The 16,685-nt window shown below is 35.8% G+C and overlaps 1 protein-coding gene across 1 annotated transcript in view; it reads right to left on the bottom strand.

Moving 5' to 3' along the window:
• The window catches only part of LOC128857849 (uncharacterized), a 72,737-nt gene extending 57,024 nt beyond the window's left edge, over positions 1-15,713 (bottom strand). The window contains exon 1 of the mRNA XM_054093632.1: positions 15,232-15,713. The gene's annotated coding sequence lies outside the window, so the exon portion shown is untranslated. The remainder of the gene's footprint in view (positions 1-15,231) is intronic.
• Positions 15,714-16,685: the final 972 nt, after the last annotated feature.

The following is a 16,685-nucleotide window of genomic DNA, read 5'->3' as shown; positions in this document are numbered from 1 at the left end:
CTTCTCTTTAGTTTCCTAAATACAAAATGCTCAGAACTATTACAAATATTTCTTAAAACAGAAGCACAGCCATTAACACCACTTTTCTGTTTTATTTTTGTTGCAGTCACTAGAACTAAAAGCTAATCTCTAAACGTAGCGCTCTTCTGCAGCAAATAAATGAAGAAAAGCGCCGTGCCTATTCAAGTGAAGCAAACTGTACTATATGTGGGCTGTCGTGCGTGGGGCACGGTTTTTAGCGCTAATTGAGCGTTTAAATTTACTTATTCTAATTCTGGATTAACGTTTTTACTCAGCAGAGAAGATTATGTGAAATCAGCAGATTTGTCTGTTTTGTTGAAAGTGAATTCGAGGAATTTATTTAACCTTTGATCTTAGTAGCATCCCTTAATCACCTCTACATACATATGTACTCGTAAATGTATAGATTTTTTTTTCAGTTTTCGAAAGCTTGAGCTAATTTAATTTCAGTTATTTCAAAACGCAAGCCTTGTTGTTGATGACATCGAGTTGTTGACGAAGCGAAACTAAAACGCAATTGCATGCACTTCTAAGGCTTTCCGAATAAGTAACTCATAGGTAGCTCCGCCAAGTACCAGTTTGTACTATTACGTGTACTATTTATTAGTACAACTTGGATGTTAGTGTGAGTAAATACTAGTGATGATAAATTTCAGAAAGTTTACTGATCCTAAAATTGTCGGGATCTCATTTTCGGGCTACCGAGCTGCAGGTACTATTCCGAAAATAAGAAATAATTCTTTTTTTTTACCTATTGTATTGTTAGAAGATGGCACAAATTAATTCAATTTTATTTTTGAATAACTTTTTTACTAAATAAAAACAAAAGAAAAATCCGCGTTTTCTATGCTTTTATAGAAATGTAAGCTTCAAGAGGCTCAAACACCGCATTAATTTTTCAATTTTTGTTTTTTTTTTTGCTGACGGTATTGAGGGTTTTCTTCCATATAATTCAAGAATTCTATTTTCATAATTCCATAATACAATAATAATAATTCTATATAATATGCGTTATGTGGAGAAAATCTACCAGACCGTTTGCAAAAACATAGTCAAAATACCATCAACCCGATTTTGAAGCACTTGATTTTTGTCCAAAAATACATTTCTAAGAATTCTGATTAAAAAGTCTGAAATTTTAATGAAAATTTTTAGAATTTTTGTTAAATTGGCACAAAGTTTGAAATATGGATTTATATGGTGGAGAATGAATTGTATTTGCATAAAAAGTTATTAAAACTAAATAAGAAGCAAATAAGTGGCCATTAAGCCAATAACACAACACCACACTTTGTTAGGTTCCCGGTCACTCTGGAGTGGAGGAAGTTGAAAGAGCGGATGAGTGTGCAAGGAAGCGCTCTGAGCTTGACCTTCAGCGAGTGGTAGAGGACATAAGCATTGCCCTAAACGAACTTTATACTGCTATTGACTTGTTCTTAACCTCGAAAATCAATGGAAGGTCGTCTCTGACTACTAACTGCATGGTCTTCAAAACGTTCTGGCCAAAACTGAATCCTTAAAGAACAGAATGTCTGCTTGGATTCAACAGACCAATGAACAGCGTCCTCACACGTGTCATAACGAGTCACTGCGCTATTGGTGCAATAGCCAATAGAATGGGTGTATCTCACAATGACTTCTGCGGGAGTTGTGGAGATGAAGAAGAAATTGAGTCGACACAACACCTTCTCTGTGAATATCCTACACTAAATTAAATGAAGCTTAGAGTTTGTTGTACTTTAAAATGCATTGGCTGTTTCAAAATACTGTTTGCTTTGGTTAACGGTTGATCTTTAAAAACTCCGAGCATTGAGAATGCGACCTCAATTTATTGCCATAAAGCGAGCAAATGAGCAGAAAGAAGCGCCTCAACACTTGTTAGCTGGATTGTTGATAGAAATGGAAATGCTTTCTGCAAGTAAAAGCCTCTAACACCGAAATTACAAAAATAACAATTTCCTTATTCAAAATTACGAATTTCTATTAAATGAAGTTTGCGAATTACTAAGGTCCGATGCAATTTATTCTTCAGGCTAACTGCTGTGTGAGAGAAAGATTCTGAGGAAGATTTTTGGAGCCCCGCACGTTGGCGACGGCGAGTATCGTAGGCGATGAAACAATGAGCTTTAAGAGCTTTACGACGACATTGACATAGCGCAACGAATAAAGATCCAGCAACCACGTTGGCTGGGTCATATCGTCCGAATGGATACAAAAGCTCCGGCTCTGAAAGTATTCGATGCAGTATCAGCTGGTGATAGGAGAGGAAGCCTCATCTGCGTTGTAAAGATCAAGAGGAAAAGGCTTCACGATTGGCACGCTTTATTAAACTCGGCTAAAATCACGTAAGCGGTTATCGCGCCAATCAAGAAGAAGAAGAAGAAGAAAAAGAGCTGCGTGAGTCAGCAATTTTTTGCTGTTATTCGTTTGCACTCAAAAAACAGCATTATGCGGATAATCGTACAAATTCGCTGTTTTGAATACAAAAAAAGGGGTTTCAAACGCTTAGAGTACAACCAAAGCTACAAATGAGGCTTGTCTTTACTCAAAAAGGGGGATTTTTGTGATAAAAATTTTTGTAATTGCATCTGATGTAAAAAAATCCGACTCAACAATCTCGGCATTTCAATAGACTAGTCTCGGGATTTTTAAAATTCAAAAAAGGCCAAAATCCCGTTATAGCCCTAGTAAATACCTACATAGATACATATGTGCCTTCACGCATACATGCATATACCTATAGTCTGTGCAGGGCACTCTTTTATAAACTAGTAAGTTTATTGGTAATATTACTATTTAAATTATAATAATTAATAACTTCGAAAACAAGAAAAAATGCATGTAACCGACATGAACAGCAGCAGTAACAGCAACGAAAAGACTACTAACTAATATAGTAAATTACAAATAGTCTGTCTTAATTCATTATTACCGATTATGCATACCGGCTGCTTGCTTGATAGCTCGCTATCAGCTATCAGTTGTTTGTTGTTAAGCGTGAAAACGTCAGTGATCCGGTTTTTTCGTTTTTGTGCACATTTTTGAGTTTTTTACATTTTTTTTTTTTATTTTTTATTATTTTTTGTTTTGTTTTTGTTTTTAAGTAATTCAGCGCAAACCGCAGTGGAATTCCCCAAACCACAACTTTCAAAGAAAAACGCAATCAATGTCACAGACCGGTCAATTTCGAAGTGAAGTAATTAAAATATTCTTAGAAATGAAATCAATGAAAATAATCGATCAAAATCATTGCAAAACTATATATGTTTGTACACATATATAAATATATGTATTGCAGAGTAATTTGGCGTTTCTAATCACAAGTTTTTTTAGAAAAATGAAGGCTAACAATCACTTGGGTCAATTGCCAATAGAAACTGTTTCAGTTTCATGGAGGTTATTAACCTAAAGTTTACCTAGAGAGAAACAAGCGAATGTTGATACTTTAAATTTACAGTTATACTACTCAATAACGGCATTTAGGTTCAAATTTCTACATCTCGGTCAATGTGAATAACTAATGCCTTTGATTCGATAACCAACGCGCGTTCGATTTATGGGTCCGCAATGTCTCCACAATAAAAATAAAGCTCTCAAGCGTGTGCCTATTTGAACTGCCTACATAACAAAGTAAGACGCTACGGGCTCGCATTATGTATTAAATTTGCGAGCCGCTAATTAAGGGTATTTTAAAGGAATAAAAATAAATAAGTGGGATGTGGTCACATCTTTTTACTGCTATGCCTGTTTAAGTGAGACACGCTATTGATTTTGTTATTTCATTCGCTTGCCATGATTTATAAAATCATTTATGCACAAAAACAACAAGGAAGCATTTCCTAACAGCAAACTTCTCTATCTCTCCCCACACATGCACAATAAAATGCCAAAGGGGAAAATATTCACGGCATTCCCTCTGATTAGAGACTACCATATATCTCTCAAAAATGAATAATAGCACGATGTAAGAGGTTATTTGAGAGTACGGTCTAGAATTTCCTATACCCACACGGATTTACTGCAACAATAATAGATTACAAGATTGCGACCTACGTGAGAGTATTTCTGTCTGTGACGTAATATTTGACAAGCTCAAATATTATGGAGTTTGTATTAGTAGGAGAATGGAGAGTAGTACGATAAAGGAGAATGGCGTAGTAAGATATATTCGCTCTTCAATAGCAATAAAAGTGAATATCAATACAACAGTAAAATGAAAACAAATGCCCATTTATTAATATTCCTCTGAATACAAAGCGCCAATATAAAATACCTTGGCCTACTACACATTTAAAGAAATTCTTTCGTAAATTCAAGAGAACCAAAGAATCTATTCATTTTTTGTTTAAGTTTTAAGTTTGAACAATATTCTAAAAATATAACTGTTTAGTTAGGTTTTTGCATAATACCTACATTTTTAATTATGAAGCCCATGTAAAAACAAATCCAAAACTTTTTTGGAGTTTCATAAAATCTAAAAAAAAAGTGCTTAAATATTCCATATGTCGTATTTTTCAATGATAAAAGGTGTGAATTCTGCTAATGGCGTGGCTAATCTCTTCGCTGATTTTTTCAGGTGATCTAGAGTTCGAAAATTTAGGGTATTTTGAGGAATTTTTTTTTACAATAAAAAAATGAAAAACGATATTTACATTTTTTAGACTTTTTATTTAACTTTTTTTAAATTTTCATAATTTTAAAAATGCCACTGAAAGTGACGTTCCCGAAAAATTGGACCTGGACGATGTTGTCCATTTTGGCTTTTCTATTTATCTGAAACACAAAAACCAAAAAAGCAATAATCAGTACGACTGTAGCTATGCCCCGTATTAAATTAAAAACAAAATGTTAAAATGGCGCGGTTTTGAATTTGACTCTCTAAAAATCGTTTTTTTTTTCAGTTTTTTAATGAAAAATATTCGAAATAATTGAAATAATAATATGATTCTAGTTAGTACGGGCGATAGCCATTGATGTTGTGAACAACATATTAAAATTTCAGAGGATTCGGTTGAATAGCTTCTTTTTTTTTACAACACCAGGCCGAAAACAGTAGTTTTGAGATAATTGAGTTTAAAGTTTTGACCATTTAAATGCGACCATTGATGCCGGCGCGTGACGAATCTGACTCTAACTGCTAAAACGGCTATAGAATCGAAAGTACTGGGAATATCCTTCCAAAAATTTAACAGTATATTCTTAAAAGCCTATACTTTCGAAATATCAAAAATAAAAAAATCGATTTTTCGAAAATTCTAGACCAGTGGGACCCCTTAAATCCAATTTTATTTCTTCGTCTGTTAGTGATTGGATGATGCTGCCAAAGGTGTCCGTACACTGAAGAATTCTCCACAAGCAGAAGTCGTTGGCCTTTCGGCACTTCTGCTTAAACATTGTTTTTCGATTGCCTATCTGCCAACTGATTTTCAACAGATTTTTATCTACAGATAATTTTATTGATCAGTGGAAATTAGCTCTTATTACACCAATTTAAAACAGAGTGATGTGAGCAATTATAGACCTATTTCCAAGATTTCGACTACCCCTAAGTAGTTAGAATGCATTGTAAGAGATAAGATGTTGTTTGCCAAAAGCTTAATATATCACAACTTAGACGGCTTAATCGCTGGCAGATTGATTGTTTCAAATTTGACTGTTTTCTCAGAAGATTGCATATCAGTTTTTCAGAAAGCTTTTCGTTCCCAGGTCGATGTTGTGTATATGGATTTCTATAAGGCTTTCGAAAGAATTTCGCATTCAATGCTTGTTAAAAAATTAGCACACATTGACTTCCATTTCATAATTCTCCGATGTGTTTGGTGTTGGGTACAATCATCAGCCATATCCTTTCATTACGTCATCTGGAGTCCCACAGGGTGGTATTCTGTATCCTTTGTCTTGGTTATCAATGACATAAGAAACAGTTTTTTCATATTCCAAGTTTTCACTTTATGCGGTTGACCTTAAAATCTTTTCTATTCTAAGGAGCGCATTCGATTCACAAATGCTCCAAAATAAGCTTGATAAAGTTCTTTCTGGATGTACAAGTAATCAACGGTTACTTACGGCAGCGGTCACATTACTTTCGCCATGTATTTTTCTGCTTTTCATACATCCGATTTCATCGCTAATTGTTGTCTGAAATCGGTCAGTGAAATATTGGACATAGGAGTTATGCATTTTTCATTTGGAGACCTTCATGCCCGTCACATAACTGGAATCGCATGTATCCAACATTTTTTCACGAGTTTTTTGTGGTAATTTGTAAAATTTGTAGTTTTCTTGGTATAAATTAACAACAAATAACTCACGAATTGCTACGAAAAATTTAAGCATCGTATAAAATTCGTCCAGTGATTCCTCAAGAAACATCTCCCTTAACAAATGCATTTTAATTTTTTTTTATTCAGATGATCCTCAGTCAAATTATGAGGTTCGCGAAAAAAAAAAAAATTCTTCGAGGCACCTCCGGAGATTCAGTGCCACTCGCTCAATTTTCCACATTTTGCCTTGAAAATCTAGGAAAATATTGCATTATTACATGGAAACTTATTGAATAAACTGGCACTATCTGTATCACCAAAAAAAAGAGGTTATCTGTAAAGTAGGTTTAACGTGACAACGTCATAAGAAAATACTGATGGAATGGTTGCATCTTTCAAAAGATATTTTAATTTTATTTGTTTGATAGATATTTTGTATGGATATAGAGAAGGAGGTAAATGGAATCGCAATGGAATAGGTCAAGTTACATTTACACAAACGTGAAAAATGACGAAACATTTATCAAATTCATGAAAGATATCTTCAATTTCGATTGTGCATCAGACGTTAATAAGTCAACAACACTAAGAGGCACCATCATCGATTTGCCTTTTTCATGACACACTCGAAACACCCTCTTTCATTTCCTACTTTTCCTATCATCGTCCTATTCTCAACAGAGAAATGGTTCATTACCATGCACACAGGAAGAAGGCATATGCAAATACAAATATGTGAATTTATATACACATGCGCATATACATATGTACATACATACATATATATATGCTCACTCAAGTAGGAGAGAGCCAGATGTCGAACGTTGCCGAACGCGGGGGCCGGTGCAATACCGATAACTTTTGTAAGGATAGACACAGCGTTTGATTGTTATGATGTCGAAGATCATGGGAATATAGAGCTTCAAATAGCAACGGACAGGAAATATATCCGAAAATACGGCAGAAAAAATAGGCTTTAATGATAGCCTTCAACAATGAGATGAAACCCCCCTTTAGGAAAAATGTGAAAAAACTATTTTCTGTAAATTAAATGTTCAGATATGGGGGCGAAATCGATTTCGGTACCTACCTACTGGCCATTTTTCAAGCACGATGAGCGCAACTGCAGCGGTAAGCCCATCTCTCGAACAGTATCTTGCACTCCAATAAAAATTTCAATCAATTATTTTTGCTTAACATTTTTGCGCAATCGGTTTAAAACTGCGTTATGGTCGATATTTAGCTCCTAGGCAATGCTACGACTATTAACATGCCGGTCAACTTTGATTATTAATGTGATTTTATCGACATTTTCTTTGACATCAAAAATTACTGAACGGCGGCGAAACAAAAATTGCAATCAATTAGCTGTAAAGGGCCACCATTCAAAATTTCAATGGCCTGACTTGCATTTTCGACTTTATCAAAAAAAATAATAGATTTCTTTTCCCCCAAATTAATTTTTGACATTTATTCGTAATGCTCTAGAGTCTAGACTACCCGGAGAGCATAATCTATCTAACCTGTCTGCCTCAAGAAGAAGAAAAATGCAAAACAAATATTGCATGCTTAGGTGTGAATGAGCAATCAGCATTCAATCAATCATTAATTCAGTTGCAATATTTTGTAACTTCGACACGATTTTGTAATTTGTGCATTCATTATGCAATTAATTTTTTTATCAATAGATCTAACGGGCAAATGATATACGAATGCGTACGTTGGTATTTCCTAAAATTGTATCAGTAGGATATGGGAATTTCTCTCTAGCAATTTGCCAATACGCCAGTATCACTGATGACGTCATAACAATTTCGGCATGCTATAGCTTCTCTTTGGTGTGCACCACCTACTTGGAAACAATTTCTATTTTTAATAGCAGGTTTGACTAAATAAATACCATATATTATACAAATTTGTGGGGAACGAGAAGGCAGCAAACTCAAATGTATGCAAATATTTATATTCTTGTATCTGCATGCTTTTCACAAAACATCTTATGTCTACTTAGTACACCCACCTAATGCACTTAATTTTTAGGCTCTAAAGGAACATTTAAGGAATTGGCCACAGCCAAAATCCAGCTTAAAAGGGGTGAATAAAATTGTTAAAATTTTCTATGGCAAATCATGATTTATTAGTCCAAGAGCAAAGCCAACTAAAGTCAGTTAAATTAATTTGTCAAAAACCTATACGTCACTTTCGTCAGAGATAAGTGAAAAAATGCAAATATAGAAAAAAATAAGATTGACGGCGTTAAGATAACGTGCAATCTGATAGCGAAGTCCATGGCTTGACGTTACGAGGCTGCTCGCCGTCCTTACTGCGTATTGACCGATTAGCAACCAGACAGAAGGCCGGGTATCGCATATACTGATGCAGAATGAACGCAGAAGCTGTGGTAATGAAAATAAATCACATTGTTTACAAAAAGTTGTAATCAGCTGTCATTGGCGGTGAAACTTTGTGTACACAAAGTGATCTTACACAGCAATGTACTGCGTTTAATAACTATAGCTCAAGGACTTATTTTCAAGTTCTGACAATTTATTTATTTCTTATTTAATTGTGAAAAACCGTATGAATGCAAGTTAAAAAACTTTATGCAAATTAAAAAAAACAACTTTTCAAAGAAAATTCAGACTTAAACCCATTCGGGTATGCAGTTGTATAGCCGTTTCAGACAGGGTAAGGTGTATGTCGCTCTCGCAAATCGAGACTTCGTTTATCTTTGAACCAGCACTAACACCGAGCATAATGTCAGCCTTGGAATTCAACGGAGAATCTCTCTTGCCAACAAGTGCTACTTTGGAGTAAGTAAGCAATTGAGTAGTAAAGTCCTCTCTCGACGAGCAAAACTAACTCTGAGTAAAGCCATGTCAAGTGATCCTCGAAAATTTCACTAAGTCACGGATTTTAGGGCAAGATGTCTCATTGTGTAGTCAAAGTCATGTTAACGCTCTTCTATAAATATTTCTCGCAAATTCCAATTTTAGCAATAGTTATTAACAATCAAAGTTTTAAGCAAGATTAAATTAAAAAATTAATTACTCCGAAACTACAATAGATAATGGCGTGAAATTTTGCATACCGTTCAAGTATTGTCTGTACTATTTTTCAAGTGTTAATAACTCCTTTTATTGTGACAAATACATAAATAAATAATAGCTTTTTGTAATCAGTTGCATTTTTTTATGTTTTCTTCACGCTGTTAAACAATCGGACTTACGGATAATTGTGCGGAAAACGCTTACCTTCAATAATCTGAAAATAGAATTTTGTACTTTTACTCCATTTCCGAGGTATTGGCTGTTTTGTAACTTGATGCGCTCGACGGTGGCATTGCTGCCATCGGCTGATCGGTCGCGCGGTGGCTTGAGGACCGCGCAAACTGAAGCAGCGTGCACGTTTGAACATGGACAGGATTTATTGCCTATTGACTGAATTCGAATTTTTCGCAGACACACTGTTTTATCAAATCGCCCATATTCTCCTTGAAATTTACTTTACACTTTTTTAATTCATGCCTGATTTCATAAATTTTCAAAGCCACATTCTGATGCGTTTTACAAACGCAAACACTTTGCGTCCCATTTTGCCCAGCGACAATGCATTCGCGAGGCCGAAGTTCTTTGAATTTTGATAGACCAATTAATGTCTCAAGGTATTCTATTCTAAATTGTTTGTGTAGATCATTCAGATTAAAAAGTAACAATTTTTTTTTTCTTTTGTTTTTTTACGGTTTTAAAAAACAGTTTTGCAGTCTTTTATTCCAGTTAACAGTCTACTTGAATAATCAGACAAGTAGAAATTAAGCACTTTTTCGACAGACAAATCTGAAATTTTTTTCCACGTTTTTTAGCTGGCACAGATGCAAAGCCATTTTTTCTTCTCAATTTTTTAGATTTCGATGCCATTCTTTTTGAAACAGAAAATGTATCGCAAATTTTTTTCACGGTCCAATTGTCTGGAATTGTTGTGAGTATTTGAACTTTATGGTTGATACTGTTCTTTTCAAGCAAAGCGTCTTTAATATTTTTCACAAAAGCTGAGTATGGATTTTCTGTTTTTTTCTGATTTTTTAATTCTGCATTTTCTGTTCCTTTTCCGGAATTAATGACGTCTGCAACAATTTCTTTGAGTTCCTTATCGCATAAATCAGAATACCATTTTTTTAATAGGTGGTTCGCCTAGTTCTTGCAGAATTTTGTTCACTTTATCGAATTTGAAAGAATGATCAATGTTCCTTATTTCGAAATTTTCATCCTCCGAATCGTCAAAAGAATCTATAGAGCTATCCGACGTCTCACTTTCTGTACTTTGAGTAGGATTGAAAAAAGAAACGTGGCGATTTACTCTAGCGGAGTAAGCAATTTTAAATGTTTTATTAACTTTCACATTAAAAATTGAAGCGTTTTTATTCATAAGTTATTGTTATAAATTCATTCAATTGTCCTTTGAGGTTAAAAACAGCAATAAAAGACAAAAAATTTGGAAAGTATGTAAATATCTAACGAAATGCACATTATACAAGCAAACATCCATTCACTCTGAAAAGAAATAATTTTCAATCGAAATTCAAATCTTGTTTGCAACAGCAGACAGTTCTGACAATGTTCATGTAGTGCGTTCACAGTAGTTTTCGCACCCTGATATAATTCTTTGCGACACATTTTACAAACATATTGACCAATATATTTTTCAAATTTATCATTCCACTTAGATGTCACCAAAAATAAATTGCGTCGGACACAATTATGGCCTTTTTTCATAAACAGATTAGAGCATACGCTCGGTCGAACAATAATTACCTTAATATTGAAATATGCAAATATGCTCTGTCACCAGTCACCACTTAAATCGAACTGTCACAAAGCAGTGTCGAATTCAGTCAATAGGCAATAAATCCTGTCCATGTTCAAACGTGCACGCTGCTTCAGTTTGCGCGGTCCTCAAGCCACCGCGCGACCGATCAGCCGATGGCAGCAATGCCACCGTCGAGCGCATCAAGTTACAAAACAGTCAATATCTCGGAAATGGAGTAAAAGTACAAAATTCTATTTTCAGATTATTGAAGGTAAGCGTTTTCCGCACAATTATCCGTAAGTCCGATTGTTTAACAGCGTGAAGAAAACATAAAAAAATGCAACTGATTACAAAAAGCTATTATTTATTTATCTATTTGTCACAATAAAAGGAGTTATTAACACTTGAAAAATAGTACAGACAATACTTGAACGGTATGCAAAATTTCACGCCATTATCTATTGTAGTTTCGGAGTAATTAATTTTTTAATTTAATCTTGCTTAAAACTTTGATTGTTAATAACTATTGCTAAAATTGGAATTTGCGCGAAATATTTATAGAACAGCGTTAACATGACTTTGACTACACAATGAAACATCTTGCCCTAAAATCCGTGACTTAGTGAAATTTTCGAGGATCACTTGACATGGCTTTACTCCTCTCTATTAGGCGCTCATCATGTCCTAACTTATGGCGCAGAAGACATACAATAACAACATACGATGAGTCGTCCCTTGGAGTGTTCGAGAGAAAGATTCTTCGGAAGATTTTTGGACCTTTGCACGATGGTGACGGCGAGTATCGCAGACGATGGCACGATGAGCTGTATGAGCTTTACGACGACATAGACATAGCGCAGCGAATAAAGATCCAGCGGCTTCGTTGACTGCGTCATGTTGTGTAAATGAATACAAACGCTCCGGCTGTGAAACTATTCGATGCGGTACCACCTGGTGGTAGAGAAGTTGGTTTTTCCAACTGGTGCCGGTCAGCACGAAAAAGAAACGACTCGACTTTGTTAAACTCGGCCGAAATCGCCTAAGAGGTTATCGCGGCAATCAAGAAGTAAAAGAAGATATGATTTGTCGCATCACAAATTATTGCAGAACTATTCGAAATGTAATGCTGTGCCAACTGGGTCTCATATGGCAAATTTAGTACTAGTTTTCAAAAAATTCGACGATGTAAAATGAAACAATTGAGACTTCCTGGTACAGCGCCATTCGAAATTCATCAGTTACAGAGAATAGGCAACGACTAGTCAAAGTTCTTAATTCTCTAGAAGCGCCCCAGCTGAAAACGAATGGATTTTCCTGCAGGGTTTGATTTGTGCACTCTCAGTATTTAGCTTTTGAAGATTTTCGGAAATATTTCCGCTTACATTTATAATAAACTCACACAAATATTTTGATTAACATAAATCAAGCAAATCAACAGGCAATTAATTATACACATGTACGTATGTATGGGTGTGTGATCGAATGCGGCAAACCATCCACAAGTACTTTTATCATTTAATTTAATTTCATTAGGGAAACTCAATTGGCGCGACAATTTTTATTTACGATCATTAATGTAATTTTTTTCTAACTGCATACACTCCCTCATGATGACTGAAGTCGGTGAGTGAGCTTGCGTGTGACTACCATTCGGTTGGCCATGGGTTCGGCGCACACAAACATTATAGAAATGATGCTTTGCACGAAAAAAGTGTAAGACCAAGATGATTATGATAGACAGTGTTCTTGCCAGGATCCACAGCAGAGAAGAAAATACACCGCCCTGAGGAGTACCCCTCCTGACGGATCTGTGTATCGTAGGGAGACCTGACGTCGAAATTACGTACCTGTCAGTAGCGAATGCTATGGCCCTCGGCAGAATGTTCTTAAAAGCAAACTCTCAGAAGGCTTCCAGAGAATGCTCTTTACCTTCTATTGGTTTTTCTTTCTCTGTAACTAGTGAACTTATATTCTCTGTAGATTCACCCTTAGACGGTGTCAAACCTTGACGGTGTCAAACCTCCCCTTATAACAGTGTCTATTAATCGCTCTAACGTTTTTCATAGAAATGAGATAGGCTAATGAGTCTAAAGCCTTTAGGTCTCGTACGCGAGCTCTTACCTGCCTACTTAGGGGGGCGTAATTCAGTCGTAATATTGCTCTGTACATATATGGTCGTTAACCACTGAATAATGTAGCCCATTGCCTGTTGCAGTTAGGCAGGGAATATCCCAACGAGTGGGATATTGCCTAAATTAATCACTCGAAACAAAGAGGCCAGATTGGTATTGCAGAAAAGTGCCAATTTTGGGAAGATGAATGAAAACAAGTATTTTTCATGCTGTGCGGATCAGATGACTTCCAAATGTATTGGCATGATAAACAGAAGAAAAAGAAGGAAAGAATGGCTCGTAATTTCGAAGTGCGTTCTGTCATGGTTTGGGCAGCCATTAGCGTCAAAAGCAAAACGCCTATGTATATGTTTCATATCCACAAAAGTGAATAGTGTCAACTATATATAACTTCTAGACCAAGTACTTATTACTTTTGTTGATGATAATTTCGATGAGGAGTGGATTTTCCAGCATAACAACGCAGCCATTCATGCTTCCAAAACAACAAAGGCGTTTTTGGCAGCGAGAAAAATACCGATTTTAGAATGGCATGTCTGCAGCCCTGACCTTCAAATCGAAAATATATGGGCAATAGTTTTTCAATAGGTTTTCAAAATTGGAACACGACTTGATAGCGTTAAAAGCCTTAGAAGTGCGGCAATGTCGAAAATATTTTTTATAAAAAAATTAATTAATAAAACTTCAAGAAGTTACAATTAAAGGACGATCCAACACAATTACGAAACTCTAAATTTTAAACTAACCCCAAAAATAATATTTGTTAATTTTAAATATAATAACATGGTTGACATCAGCGGCCTTAACCACCGAACTGGTAGTTCTGGCTTTTCCAAACTGGATAAACGAGGTGGTGAACGAGGACAAGACGAATTACCTCCTGTCATCACTCAAACAGTCGGCGCACTCGCGTAGCGGCACCCATGTCACTGTTGACAGTTATGATTTCGAGGACGTAAAAGACTTCGTTTATTTAGGAACCAGCATTAACACCGATAACAATGTCTGCCTTGAAATCCAACGTAGAATCTCTCTTGCCGACAAGTGCTACTTTGGACTAAGCAGGCAATTGAGTACTAAAGTCCTCTCCCGACGAACAAAATTAACACTCAACAAGACTCTCATCATACCCGTCCTATTATATGGCGCAGAAGACATACGATAACAACATACGATGAACCGTCCCTTGGAGTGTTCGAGAGAAAGATTCTGCGGAAGATATTTGGACCCTTGACGTTGGTGACGGCGAGTATCGCAGACGATGGCACGACGAGCTGTATGAGCTTTACGACGACATAGACATAGCGCAGCGAATAAAGATCCAGCGGGTACGTTGGCTGGCTCATGTCGTCCGAATGGATACAAACGGTCCGGTTCTGAAACTATTCGATGCGGTACCAGCTCTTGGTACCTGAGGAAGAGGAAAGCCTCCTTTGTTGGAAAGATCAGGTGGAGGACTTGGTTTCACTTGGTGTTTCCAACTGACGTCGGTTAGCACGAGAAAGAAACGACTGGCGCGCTTTGTTAAACTCAGTCAAAATCGCGTAAACGGTTATCACACCAATTAAGAAGAAGAAGATTTTACTTTTCCTAATAATTAATTGAAGTTTCGTGAAAAGTGTGCATATTTCTGGATATTTTTTTAAATTTTATCACTGAAAGTTGAAGTATTAAAAACATAAATTGTTAGCCATAAACTGATAATAAAAATATAAGGAAATTAATTCGTCTTAAAATTTTTTCGTGTGGTGTATATTGATGATAAACTTTTTTTTCTATTGTCCGCCTTTATACGACAGGCAATGGCTAACCTTCAAATGCATTCCTGCTGAGAAAAAGTGTCGCATAAAAACTTGCTGATTTTTGTGGGGCGTAGCTGTAGGCCCGTCCAAGTACAGAACTACATATACCAAGAGGCGCACTATAAATTGAAGAAGCGTGGCCAATACATTACTACATATGTATCTATATACAAGTATGCGTATATATGTATATGTACACCCTCTTACCTTTTTTATATTTATTTATGTGTATCCGAGTAACTTCCAAACAAAATCACTTTTCTTGTTCTGCACTTATTTGTATTTTTTTTCCTTTATTTTATAATGACATTTTTTTCGCTACTTTCTCACGTTTAATTTTAATTTGAATTAAGTTGAATGCTTGCTTGGATTTACTTGGAATTATAAAAAAATACACGCATCACCATATACATACGTATGTATGTCTGCATTCGTGAATCCACAGAATATTGCCTTTTCGTGATTTATGCCAGTCACATTTATTGCTGTTTGTTATTGTAGCGTCAAACGCATTTATACTTTTTTTGAAGTGCGGCCAATATAAATTCAACACTATCACTTGGCGCGAAATTTGAGGAAATAATATACATATGTATACGCTTAAAATATTTGATAGCTTAAAATATTTCTTTTAAATTCAATATTATTGTTTACTTCTTTTAAAATTTACCACGAAATCGCATCGTCCACTGTTCGGGGAAAACTGTGACCGAGTTGCTCCCAATTGCTTAACCGAGTTCAAGAAGAATTGTATTTGTGATTCTGTTTGTTTACTTCAGATATTTAAAACAAAAGTGTTTTTTTTTTAGTTTATTTTTTGTATGCCTGTATGTGCGTGTGTACTATATATAATATTATATATGAACCCGGTAGCAAATCGAACTATTTGCAGATATGCGCGGAACTAGCCTGTTTTGGCGTAGTGCTGGTTCTCACTTAATTCGCAATGAAGTCTACTTTAGAACAGAAATACATACCCTATGATCAAAAAGTACCGGGAATGTTTAATTCAAACGAACCGCGAACGTGGGAACCGGCCCATATTTTTTTCTTATGTTGGTTGGACTGTAAGACACACATCTGTCACGTTTTAGAGCCATTGGATCATTGGTGTTTGCCTGGCCGGCCGGAAATGTGGGCAAACATCCCAAATTGTACTGAATTATTTGACCAAACACCAAGTAAATACCATCGTGCAAGCACCGTATCCACCTGATATGGCCCGGTGCGATTTCTTTTTATTTCCCAAGTTGAAGTTACCACTTCGTGGAAAGAGATTTCAGTCGATAGAAGAGATCAAAGAGAATGCGACGAAGGAGGTGAAGGCCATCCCCTTCGTCGGCCTGCATGAGGACTGAGTTAAACGTAGGCACATGTGTGTTGCTTCAGACGGGTCATATTTTGAAGGATATAAAATAAATTTGCCTGAAATTTAACTCTGTTTTGTTTTATTTAAATATTTCCGGTACTTTCAGATAATAGGGTATAACTAAATAATTTTTATTTCCCAGAACTATAGAACAACGCATAAACAAAATAGCACTCAAATTGTAAACCATCAACTTGGGTTCGTTGTTAAAAGCGTTGTTTGAGTAACAAGCCGGTACTCAATTAGCGCATGAAGCGCCTTGGTACGCGATGTCCATTACCCCATATATCGA

The sequence above is a fragment of the Anastrepha ludens genome, chromosome 3 (genome assembly GCF_028408465.1).
Source record: "Anastrepha ludens isolate Willacy chromosome 3, idAnaLude1.1, whole genome shotgun sequence".
Taxonomy (NCBI): domain Eukaryota; kingdom Metazoa; phylum Arthropoda; class Insecta; order Diptera; family Tephritidae; genus Anastrepha; species Anastrepha ludens.
The sequence above is the reverse complement of the archived record's forward strand: the minus strand, read 5'-3'. Positions and strand labels throughout refer to the sequence as shown.